The sequence below is a fragment of the Equus asinus genome, chromosome 21, assembly GCF_041296235.1.
Source record: "Equus asinus isolate D_3611 breed Donkey chromosome 21, EquAss-T2T_v2, whole genome shotgun sequence".
In the NCBI taxonomy this organism is placed as follows: Eukaryota; Metazoa; Chordata; class Mammalia; order Perissodactyla; family Equidae; genus Equus; species Equus asinus.
The window spans coordinates 63,262,142-63,276,000 of NC_091810.1; positions in this window are offsets into that span (position 1 = coordinate 63,262,142).

Here is a 13,859-nt window from a genome sequence, read left to right on the forward strand (position 1 = left end):
ATCAAATGCTGGAAAATTGAAATTTGTGCAAAGAGACTAGCTTGGTAAGCAATTCCCTACACTAAGGGACAGCTAGGAGAAATATTGAGATAAAATCTCTTACCACAGATCAAGCATTATCCTCTGGCATCAATTGATTCAAGTTAACACTTTCATATGTGTCAACTGCCTTTCTAAAGCTATTGCAATAATATTTCATTAAAATCACAAGTTGCATGTACACCATTTCCAGTGTAATCACCACAGGATGTTTAGAATGTATATGAACTGCGTCAGAATACTGTAAGGAATGCATAAGGAATGGTTGTAAACAAAGGTGTCTCTATTTTGTCAGTGTGGTAATGTGTCAATTTCTAAAGTTCTTCCCAATAAATTAATAAGAGAGACTATCCAAGACAATTCAGAAAAAGTAAAGGAGGTGGAGGAAAGGTGGAGTTCAGAGAGTAGTCCTATTAGATATTAAAACACACAAAATAAAGAAATGTTGGGCCAGCCAGTGGAACAGCAGTTAAGTGTGCACGTTCCGCTTCAGCAGCCCAGGGTTCGCCAGTTCGAATCCTGGGTGCAGACATGGCACCACCTGGCAAGCCGTGCTATGGCAGGCATCCCACATATAAAGTAGAGGAAGATGGGCACAGATGTTAGCTCAGGGCCAGTCTTCCTCAGCAAAAAGAGGAGGATTGGCAGCATATGTTAGCTCAGTGCTAATCTTCCTCAAAAAAAAAGAACGAAATGTATGGCTCTGATGAAACAACAGACAGTTAAATGGAATAGAATAGGTAGGTATGATAAAGAAGACATAAAAAATAATCAGGTAAAAGAAGATACACAAATGACCAATAAACACACGAAAAGATGATCAACATCACTGGCCATCAGGGAAATCAAAACCACAATGAGATACCATTTCAGACCCACTAGGGTAATAAAAAAGATAATAATGAGTGTTGGCAAGGATGGGGAGAAATCACAACACTGTTGGTAGGAATGTAAAACGGTGAAACCTCAATTCAGAAAACAGTCTGGCAGTTCTTCAAAGGTGAAATATAGAGTTACCATTTGACTTGGCAATCCCACTCCTGGATATATACTCAAAAGAACTGAAAACATATGTCCACACAAAAACTTGTAAATAAATGTTCATAGTAACATTATTCAAAATAGCCAAAAAGTGGAAACAACCCAAATATCTATCAACTGATGAATGGGTAAATAAAATATCTATGCAATGTATATCTATACAATGGAGTATTATTTGGCAACAAAAAGGAATGAAGTATTGGTACATGCTACAACATGGACAAACCTTGAAAACAGTATGCTAAGTGAAAGAAGCCAGTTACAAAAAAACACATATTGTATGATTCTTAGTACATACTTTGTCCAAAATGGGCAAATCTATAGAGATAGAAAGTAGGTTAGTGATTACCTAAGGCTGGAGTTGTTGGGGGAAAACGGAGGGTGAGAGCTAAAAGATACAGGGCTTCTTTTTTGGGGTAATGAAAACGTTCTAAAAATGTGGTAATGGTTGCACAACTCTGTGAATATACTAAAAACTACTGAATTTTACACTTTAACTGTGTGAATTGTATAGGATGTGAATTATAACTCAAAAAGCTGTTACAAAATAGTAATTGTCAAAAGGAAAGATATTGCTTTGGAAAATGGATCAGAAACTTGAAAATAAAATCAGTTTAGATTCTTAATCTTAATATTATACTTTAAAATAATTTCCAAGTAAGCCTGAGTTGAATATAAAATGTTAAAACAAAAAAGTAGAAGAGGAAAATGATATCCGTGTGCAAAAGAATGAAGTTAGATCCTTACCTTATACCATATACAAAAATTAATTCAAAATGGATTAAAGACCTAAATGTATGAGCCAAAACTATAAAACTCTTAGAAGAAAACATAGGGGGGCCAGCCTGGTGGTGTAGTGGTTAAGTTCTCATGCTCTGCTTTGGCAGCCCGGGGTTCGCAGGTTCAGATCCCAGGCATGGACCTACACACCACTCATCATGCTGTGGCAGAGTCCCTCATATAAAAATAGAGGAAGATTGGCACAGATGTTAGCTCAGGGACAATCTTCCTCAAGCAAAAAGAGGAAGATTGGCAACAAATGTTAGCTCAGGGCCAATCTTCCTCACACAAAAAAAGAGAAAACACAGTGGACAGACTGCATGACAATGGATGTGGCAGTGATTTCTTGGATATGACACCAAAAGCACCAGAAACAAAGGAAAAAAAATAGATAAATTGTACTTCATCAAAATTTAAAACTTTCACGCATCAAAGGACACTGTCAACAGAGTGAAAAGGCAACCCATGGAATGGAAGAAAATATTTGCAAATCGTATCTAATAAGAGATTAATATCCAGAATATATAAAGAACCCCTACAACTCAACAACATAAAAACAAACAACTTGATTTAAAAATGGCAAAGCAGGGGCTGGCCTGGTGGCACAGTGGTTAAGTTTACACGTTCTGCTTCGGCAGCCCAGGGTTCACCGGTTCGGATCCCAGGTGCAGACATAGCACCGCTTGGCAAGCCATGCTGTGGTAGGCGTCCCAAATATAAAGTAGAGGAAGATAGGCGCGGATGTTAGCTCAGGGCCAGCCTTCCTCAGCAAAAAGAGGAGGATTGGCAGTAGTTAGCTCAGGGCTAATCTTCCTCAAAAAAAAAAAAAAAAGGGCAAAGGACTCAAATTGTTATTTCTCTAAAGAAGATATACAAATGACCAATAAGCACATAAAAAGATGTTCAACATCACTAATCATTAGGGAAATGCAAATCGAAACTACCATGACATACCACTTCAAACCCATTGGGATGGCTATTATCAAAAAAACAGGAAATAACAAGTTGTGAGAATGTGGAGAAATTGAAACCCTTAAGCATTGCTGGTGAGAGTGTAAAATGGTTCAGCTGCCGTGGAAAACAGTATGGTGGTTCCTCAAAAAATTAATCACAGAATTACCATACGATCTAGCAATTCCACTTATGCATACATCCAAAAGAATTGAAAACAGGGGCTTGAACAAATAATTGTGTACCTCTGTTCATAGTAGCGTTATTCACAATAGCCAAAAGGTGGAAACAACCCAAATGATGAACAGATAAACAAAATATGGTATATGTACACACCAAGGAATATTATTCAGCCTGAAAAAGGAAGGAAATTCTGACACATGCTACAACATGGATGAACCTTGAAGACATCATACTAAGTGAAATAAGCTAGACACAAAAGAACCTGAATATAATTTTTAAAATACTAAATGCGGCTGTGGTGCTATTGAAGTATTTATTATAACCATGGGCTTTGTTTTTTTCCTTTTCCAGTCAAATTCTGCTCCTGACAAGCTGCAGACTTTTCTCTCTTATTAGAGTTAAGTAGTGTTTGGAAGCTGAGGTCAGATAATTATCGGAACTGTTTCAAAGTTGGGGAGAGTTATGTTGACTGGGACACAAGATCTAATATACCTGCTAGAAATATACGTGAACTGAATGAAAAAAAAAAAAAAGGAATTCAAGCAGCTGTGTGTGAGGGTTCCTGTCCCTGAGAAATGAAAAGGAGTAGAGGTCTAATACCAACCCAGGCAGCTGGTTATGAACCACCAGGCCTTTGGGGAGGAAGTTACAAGAATAGAACCTCCAACTGCAGGCAGCACTCCTCAGCAGTGGGGAGCCACAAGAAAGGGGAATCTCCATTAGTGTCAGGGTTCCTCCTGCAGGAGTCAGTGAAGGCTAATCACTGGCAGCAGGCAGCACAAAACATATTGATCATTTGGAAAGAATGACCCTATGTGGACAACACATGGCACAATAGCCCAGAGCAGAAAGTGAAAACTTGGATGTCCAGAGGGATGCACTGATAAAATGAAAGGAAAGACTCAGCCCTTGACTAAGGTGGAACCAGAAGGAACCAGCCATAGATCCGTCTCTAAAATACTCCCTGCCATATATGATGGACCAGATTCTGCTCCAAAGGAAAACAGAAAACTGAGACAGATCCTAGGTTGTCGCAAACTATACGCACCATAGGCTCATTGGAGCAATTTTATAGAAGACCCACAGGGACTCAAATGCCTTTCCTAGACAATCTGCAATTATTCCACCTGCTGGCTACTTTTTGGGCTAACAAATAAGCACAAATAAGCCCACTTCTTGGGCTAACAAATAAACTCTCAGGGCTAAGAGTGTTTTGGTGGTGGTAGTGAGTACTTGTTGACACCCCTTTCTGAGAATCAGTTTAACCAACTTGTTTTCCTAAAATTGAGCTGGATTTCAGTGAGGGGATGGGAGTTTTGAAGGGCAAGGAAGAGAAAGTAGGGCAGGAGGAGGACAGGAAATGAGAAGGAGGATGGAAAGATGTTCAGAGAGGGAGGTGTGAGAATAGGACCAGGATGGAAGTTAGGAAGAAAAGGCAAGATGGGCAATGGAAAAGGAGGGCCAAAAGAAAATAACAAGTGTACTCACAGAGTTTTGTTCAGATGGACCTGCCTTACTACTCTCACACAGCAAGAATATCATCCAAATCTTGACTTTGTGTCCACCATGTTAGACTTACCATAGTGCCTAGAATTGTATCTGTACTACGGAAAAAGGATTTTTTTTGTCTCCTATTTAGACAAATATTTCAGCCCATAAATGTATTGTTTTCACTTATATACCAAAAAAACTAAAACAAAAATCTTGTTTGACTTACTTTTTTCCTTATGAAATAACTGTGGTTTCACAAGACCCAGACAAGTCTCTTTCTATCAGAGGAATAATACCTTGTTTGGAATTTTGGCATTATTTCAAATAATGCTGTCATAGCTGGAGGCGCCCATCATGGTCTAGAAACAATCACAAACCTGGATGAAAGCAGAAATTGGCTTTGGAGTAAAAGGGAAATACCTGCCCCGAATAGCTAAAACAATCTTGAAAAAAGACCAAAGTTGGAAGATTCAAATCTCCTTATTTCAAAACTTACTAAAAGCCACAGTAATCAAAATAGTATGTTATTGGCATAAGGATGGACATTAGACAACTGGAATAGAGAGATCAGAAATAAATCCATATATTTATGGCCAATTGATTTTCAACAAAGCTGTCAAGCCCCATCAATGGGGTAAAGAAGAATCTCTTCAGCAAATGGTGCTGGGACAACTGGATATCCAAATGCAAAAGAATAAACCTGGATCCCTGTCTCACACCATATAGGAAAAGTAACTCAAAGTGGATCCATGACCTAAATGTAAGAGCTAAAACCTATAAAACCCTTAAAAGAAAACAGGGGGTAAATCTTCATGACCTTAGATTTGGCAATGTATTCCTAAATATGACACCAAAAGCATGAGCAACAACAACAACCAATTAGTTAATTGGACTTCATGAAAACTTTAAAAATTCTGTGCATCAAAAGACATTATCAAGAAAATTAAAAGACAACCTAGATAACAGGAGAAAATAGTGCAATAAGGGCTAATATCCAGAATATATGAAGAACTTTCACAATTCAACAGTAAAAAGACAAACAACCCAATTTTAAAGTGGACAAAGGACTTGGATAGACATTTCTCCAAAGAAGATGTACAAATGGCCAACAAGTACATGAAATGATGCTCAGCCTCATTAGTCATTCATTAGGGAAATGAAAATCAAAACCACAATGAGGTACCACTTTGCACCCACCAGGATGGCTGTTATAAAAAAACAGAAAATAACAAGTGTTGACAAGGATATAGAGACATTGGAACGCTTGTACGTTGTTGTAGGAATGCAAAATGGTTCAGTCATGGAAAACTGTTTGTCAGTTCTTCTAAAAGTTAAACATAGGATCACCACAGGACTCTACATTTCACTCCTAGGTATACACCCAAAAGAATTGAAACCAGACACACAAATAAGTGCATGTATACATTCACAGCAGCACTATTCGTGATAGCCAAGGAGTGGAAACAGCCCAAATGTACATCAATGGATGAACAGATAAATTGTGGTATATACATACAGTGAAATACTATTTAGCTATAAAAAGAAATGAAGTACTGGTACATGCTACCACGTGGAAGACCTCCAACACATTATGCTAAGCGAAAGAAGCCAGAAACAAAAGGTCACTTATTGTATGATTCTATTATATGAACTGTCTAGAATAGGTAAATTCATAGAGACAGAATGCACCTTGGTGGTTTCCAGGAGCTGGTGGGCAGAGGTGAGCAGGGAGAAACGGCTTGATGGATAAAAGGTTTGACTTTAGAGTGAGAGAAATTTTTTGGAACTAGATAGAGGTGGTGGTTGCTCAACAATGTGAATGTACTAAATGCTACTGAATTTTTCACTTTAAAACAGTTAATTTTATATAATGTAAATTTCACCTCCATGTCTTATTTTTAAAAAGGGAAATATCTATTACAAATCACATATTGCATATTTTATCTTGAAAGCTTAGCGCCAACGTCTGACTAAAACCTATTAACCTGAATTGTGTCCAAAACTAAACTCACTGATTTCATAAACTTAATGATCATTCTCCTCATGCCACTTCCAGTTCTTCCTGGGTCTCTGTGAGAGATTAGAATCCCTGTGGGCAGAATTGGGGGGAGCTGGAAGAGGAAAGGCCTCCTGGTGGGAAGATCAGTGGCTGCTGGCCACATTACCAGTAAAATCTTTATAATTATACAGGTGTAATGACAAACTGAACCCCTTTATGAAGGTCTTCATAAATTCTTTGAATGACTTCTTTTATAAATATAATGACTTTATACTTTGCAAATATAATGGCATTCTGTATTGCCTAAGACAATCTGTCAGGATGCCTATAAATTACTTTAAAGTACTTTGACCTAAGGTGTGATATATTAGGTTGAACCTCGAAAAACTGCAGATATTCAAGTTTTTGTCCTACAAATCTGGCGATTTCATATGGTTTGATCTAATGATTGTATGCATTAGCTTCGATCTACAACACATGGATGGAGTCAGTAGCCTTAGTCATATGCCAGAGAGGCATTTAATCATTTAATCAGAAAGGCCACACTCAGAGAGTTCATTCAGTTTCAGACATGTTGGGTTTAAAATACCTGCAGAACGTTCAAGTGGCGATGTTCAGGAGGGCATTGGGTATAAGGCTCCGGAGCTTAAGAGCAGGATTTGGGCTGGAGAACTCGTTCTAGAGAAAGCAGCACAGAGTTGGTAACTGGAGCTGTGGGACTGGATGAGATCTCTCTGAGAGGGACTTCGCATCACCCTGTTGGAAAGGAAGATGAAAAAACCCACAACCGATTGTCTCTTTATAGGCAAATCACCAATTTGGCAAGGTAGTAAACTTGGTGAGTGACACAGATTTTCTTTGAAATGTTCCTCTGTTTTTAATTTCCAATAAACCTAATTGCTTAGGCTACCAAACGGTCCATGTGATAAGTTACATATATATGTTACTCTAAAAAGGGCACCCAAGTGTTAATAGTGGCTGTGGCAGAGACTGATAGGAGCCCCCCACATTCTTTCTCTTCTTCTTCCTTGGTAATAAGAACCCTGATGTTTAGTTTGACACATTGGTGCCCAGATTACAAATTCAATGTCATTACTTATTATAATTCTATTCAGATTTTCCATTTCTTCTTGAGCCAGTTTCAGTAGTTTGTCTTTCTAGGAACTGGTGCATTTCATGTAGGTTGTCTAATTTGTTGGCATACAATTGTTCATAGTATTTCCAATCCTTTTTATTTATGTAAAGTCTGTAGTAACGTCTTCTCTTTTATTCCTGATTTTATCAATCTGAGTCTTCTCTTTTTTTCTTAGTCAGTCTAGCTAAAGATTTGTCAATTTTGTTGATCTTTTCAAAGAACCAACTTTTGGTTTTGGTCCTTTTCTCTGTTATTTTTCTATTCTTTATTTTGTTTATATCTACTTGAATCTTTATTATTTCCTTCCTCTTGTTTGCTTTGGGTTTAATTTGCTCTTCTTTTTCTAGTTTCATAAGATGGAAAGTTAGGCAATAGATTTGACAGGTTTCTTTTTTTAAAATGTAGGCTTTTTTTTTTTGAGGAAGATTAGCCCCGAGCTAACATCTGCTGCCAATCCTCCTCTTTTTGCTGAAGAAGACTGGCCCTGAGCTAACATCCATGCCCATCTTCTTCTACTTTATATGTGGGACGCCTATCACAGCATGGTGTGCCAAGTGGTGCCATATGCACACCTGGGATCTGGACCAGCGAACCCTGGGCCGCCAAAGCGGAATGTGCACACTTAACTGCTGTGCCACTGGGCCGGCCCCAAGTGTAGGCGTTTATAGCTGTAAATTTCCCTTTGAGAACTGCTTTATCTGAATCCCATAGTTTAGAATATTGTGTTTTCATCTTCATTCATCTTAAAGTATTTTCTAATTTCCCTAGTTATTTCTTCTTTGACCCTTTATTTATGAGTGGATTAATTTCCACGTATTTGTGGATTCCACAAAATTCCTTCTGTTATTGAATTTAATTTAATTCCATTGTGGTTGGAGAAGATGCTTTGTATGATTTCAGTACTTTAAAATTTATTGAGACATGTTTTATGCCTTAACATATGTTCTATCCTGGAGAATGGTCCATGTGCATTTGAGAAGAGTGTGTATTCTGTTGATTTTGGATGGAGTGTTCTATAGATGTCTATTAGGTCTGGTTGGTTTATAGTGTTGTTTCAGTCTTCTATTTTTTTTTCTGACTTTGTCTTCTATTTTCTGGTTGATCTTCTGTCTAATAGTTTTATCTATTATCAAAAGGGAGGTGTCAGGCTGGCCCAGTACCACGCTGTGGTAGGCATCCCACATATAAAGTAGAGGAAGATGGGCATGGATGTTAGCTCAGGGCCAGTCTTCCTCAGCAGGAAGAGGAGGATTGGCAGCAGATGTTAGATCAGGGCTAATCTTCTTCAAAAAATAAATAAATAAAATAAAATTAAAAAAAAAGAGAGGTGTCGAAGTCTCCAGCTATTATTGCGGAATTGTCTATTTTTCCCTTCAATTCTGTCAGTTTTTGTTTCATTTATTTCTTGGCTCTGTTGTGAGGTGAATACATATTTACAATCACTACGTCTTCTTGAGAAATTGACTCTTTGATCATTAGAAAATGTCCTTCTTGGTCTCTAGTAACAATTTTTGTCTTAAAATTCATTTTGTCTGATATTAGTATAGCCATTCCAGCTTTCTTTTGGTTATTCTTTGCATGGTATATCTTTTCCCATCCCCTTGCTTTCACCCTATTTGTGTCTTTGAATCTTAAGTGTCTCTTGTAGACACAATATAGCTAGATCATAGTTGTTTTTTTAGATTGGCACAATCTTTAGATTGGCACATGAGCTAACAACTGTTGCTCTGAACCAGCGAAACCCCAGCGAAACCCCACTGAAGCGGAGCGCATGAACCCAACCAGTCGGCCGTGGGGCTGGCCCCAGATCGTAGTTTTTTTAATCCATTCTACTAATCTCTGCCTTTGATTGGAGCATTTAAACCATTTATATTCAATAAAATTACTAATAAGATAGAATTTATGCCTGCTATTTTGCTATTTGTTCTTGTGTATTTTTTGTTTATCTGTTCCTACATTATTGCCTTCTTTTGTGTGAAATATTTTTTAGTGTATCATTTTTATTCCCTTGTAATATTTTTAGTATATTTTTTGAGTTATTTATTAGTGGTTGTCTTGGAGACTACAATTAACATCCAAACTTATAATAATCTAATTTGTACTAATACCGACTTAATTTCAATACTATACAGAAACTTTTTTCCTATATAAGTCTATTCCCTCCCTCTTCCTTTGCGCTCTTATTGACATATAAAGTACATCTTTATACATTATATGCTCATCAACAGATTTATAAGTATTGTTTTATGCAGTTGTCTTTTAGTCAGATGGGAAAGAAAAAAAGAGTTTCAAACAAAAGTTACATTTATACTGTCTTTTATATTTACCTGTGTAGTTACCTTTATCAGTGCTCTTTATTTCTTCATGTGGGGAAAGGGAGATGTGAAAAGGGAAATTTAAAACACCACAAAGGGGGCTGGCCCAGTGGTGCAGCGGTTAAGTTCACATGTTCTGCTTCTCGGCGGTCTGGGGTTCACTGGTTCGGATCCCGGGTGCGGACATGACACTGCTTGGCAAAAGCCATGCTGTGGTAGGCATCTCACGTATTAACATAGAGGAAGATGGGCACGGATGTTCGTTCAGGGCCACTCTTCCTCAGCAAAAAGAGGAGGATTGGCAGTAGTTAGCTCAGGGCTATTCTTCCTCAAAAAAAAACCAAAAACGGCACAAAGCTCACCGTTCTTACAATGAATCAGCCACCTTTCTTGAATAAATGCTTCTTGGATTCTTATAAATCTTTGATTTATATCCAGCATTCTGAAGAAGATTTTTACAATTTTTGCCAGTGTTCTCATTACTTTTATGGAGCAGTGGATTTTTGGAGGCCCTGATTTTGCTATTCCTGCTGACATCACTCCACTACCTAGATAAAAGTTCTACATTATCCATCTTTCCTAGTAGTTATGTGTGACTGTGTGACTGAGTTTTGGACAATGAGTTATAAAAAGTGTTGTGTGGCAGCTTCTGGGGAAACCAGCTCAAAAGACAGCTGTCATGGGCCGTTTGCTCCCTTCTTGTTTCCTTCCTCCAATCTGCTACGTGGAATGTGAATGTAAGGGCTGGAGGTCTGGCAGCTAACTTGGACCATGAAAATGAGGTTCATATCCTACGAATCGTGGAGTGGAGAGTTATAAATAGATGGGTTGTGATAACTCTGGAGCCACCAAACCATACAAGCTCTGAGCAGCCTGTCTTGAGACATCACATATTAGAGAAATATTTTTCATCTTATTTACTGTTATCTTTAATATTTTCCCCCTTGGCAGCTGAAATTAATTTTGATTCATACAGTACTTATCACTGGATTGTATGAGTATTAGTAATTTTTACCTTTTAAAAATATTTTTTGTATTTTCTGTTTTTTCATAATTTGCATTTATTACTTTTTTAGTCAGAAAAAAGCTATTTACACATAAATAAGTATATGGTGATATTAATGTATATACTAAAACATACATATATGTATTTAACATATAAGCAAATATATAGATATAAAAATACATCTATGTCATATTTGTATGTATATTTATACATATTTATTCACACAGACATATACATACACACATACATTTCCATCTTTTTATGTTTTGGAGAGTTGAAAACTGTCTTCTGTTACCCGGTCATATATCAGATGGATGCATTTCCAAAACTACTGGAACACAACCACAACCAGTCAATCAAGCAAATCAGGAATTCAATCCTCAGGCTCTGTTTCAGTTGCTGAGCGGGGGCGGGGGAGGTAAAGATGAGTTAGAGCTGGGGGTGGAGATCACAGTGTGAGGGAGATGGGGCTAGATGGAGGCTGGGGACAGACACGCTAGTCAAATAAGGAGCACTGACACACATCAGCAAAGCAAGATCTGGAACACCCCCCGACACATCCATTTTTTTTTTTTTATTGAGTTATTGATAGGTTACAATCTTGTGAAATTTCAATTGTACATTAATGTTTGTCAGTCATGTTGTAGGTGCACCACTTCACCCTTTGTGCCCACCCCCCACCCCACCTTTCCCCTGGTATCCACTAAACTGTTCTTGGTCCATAGTTTTAAATTCCTCATATGAGTGGAGTCATACACAGATTATCTTTCTCTCGCTGGCTTATTTCACTTAACATAATTCTCTCAAGGTCCATCCATGTTATTGCAAATGGAATGATTTTGTTCTGTTTTGCAGCTGAGCAGTATTCCATTGTATATATGTACCACATCTTCTTTATCCATTTGTCTGTTGCTGGACACTTAGGTTGCTTCCACGTCTTGGCTATTGTAAACAGTGCTGCAATAAACATTGGGGTGCGCAGGACTTTTGGGATTGCTGACTTCAGGCTCTTTGGATAAATACCCAGTAGTGGGATGGCTGGATCGTATGGTAGTTCTATTTTTAGTTTTCTGAGGAATCTCCATACTGTTTTCCATAGTGGCTGCACCAGTTTGCATTCCCACCAGCAGCCAACACATCCATTTTTTAGGGGGAGACAACCCACGAAGATCCAGGGACTCTAATGTTATTTCAATAGTGTTCTACCACACTGTTTACCAGAGAGTTTTACCATAGTGTTTTCATCATAGTGTTTTTTCCTGTCTTCTCTGACTACTACATAATTACAACCAGGTTAGCCAGTTCTCCACCCAGAACCATTAGGGAGGAGGCAGCCTGGAGTTATTTTGGAAAAGAAAGAAATACATGATTCAAGCTAGATGACTGCCACAGTTGCCTCTGGGTAAAATATAAGAGAATATGATTTAGATGAGATTAGAAACAAAAGACCAGAATAAGCACTTCTTTAATCTCTCATGAGAATGAGAATTTGGAGCCTTTCTCTGGAACTTTCTATCTGGTAATAGAATGGCCACATCTTCCATGTTCTCTTTTCCTAGTATTTTGTTTTTATCAGCTATATATACACAAATTTTAAAAATAAAATAATAGTAAAACGTTCAAAATCACCCCTCCTTCCCCTTCGATCCTACTCTCTAGAAGAAACTGCATTCAAGACTTTTATTTATTTATTCTTTTATTGGTTGCATATTTTGAAATAGCCTGCTTGTTATGTTAATATTTGATTTATCAAATTTAGACATTGTTTATAGTTTCCTGAATCAGTCAGTTTCAAGTCAGAAAAATAAAACCATCATCAGATAATTAATAGAGAAAATATAATACAGCTATAAAGGGGTTGGAACTGTAGTTCTCAATTAGGGGTGGGTGATTTTGTGCCCCAGGGAACATTTGGCAATGTTCCGACAATGTCAGGAGACATTTTGTTGGCACAACTGGGTGGAGGCTGATAATAACTAGTGGGTAGAGTCTGTCTGTGGATGCTGTTAAGCATCTTATAATACACAGGACAACACCCACAACAAAGATCAGCCCAAATGGCAATAGTATTAAGGCTGAGAAACCTTGGATTAGAAACCTGGAAGGATAACCAGGGGAAGAGGAGGCAACCCTGAGATTGCAAGAATTGCAAGAAGCCACTGTTACCTCCAGGGCCAGCAGGTCAGTGGGAGAAGGCAGTGTTAACAGAGGCCATCAGAGGAAGCAATAACCCAGATAGGCTGGCTTGGCAGCAGCAGGGAATGTTTGGAGGAAGCTGAAGCCATAGAGGAGAAGCAGCTACTACCAGAGAAGTTGCCCAAGGCAGACAGTGTGGGAAGGAGAACTATCCTGGCTTCTCCTGGACTCCCACCCTCCAATCTCCCAGCACTTCCATTGGCTGAACTCAGCCAGAAGCCAGTCATCAAGGTCTGGGAAGCACAGCTTACAGGAGTCGCCCTGTGCAATAGCAGCCCAAGAGGGGAAAGGCAGGGTATGAATTTGAGAGCAAATAAGCAAATATGCAGCATAACTTACCATTATGGAAGATGAGGATCAAACTCTATTTAATGGCCGCTTCCCTTACTGCCCTCCTCCATAGGTGTATATATATATATATATAGTTCTCACAAATTTTACTTAAAGTTGTTTTATACTTAGATCATTGAGAATGTAGAAATATTGTTTACTCATATTATTACTATTGTTAATCATATGCGACGAGTAATGTTTATTCATGTTGTAAATGTTGTTAATCATAGTTACATTTCCTTTCTTGTACAACTTTTCATTTTTATTGGAGTTAAAATAGCCTCTTTTTTCTTTTTGCTTAGTTTTCTATGCACATATCATGAATTAGTCCCGAATTTCTCATTAGGTCTATAAGGCTTCGTTAAGTATTGTTTTTAATGCATTTCTTCA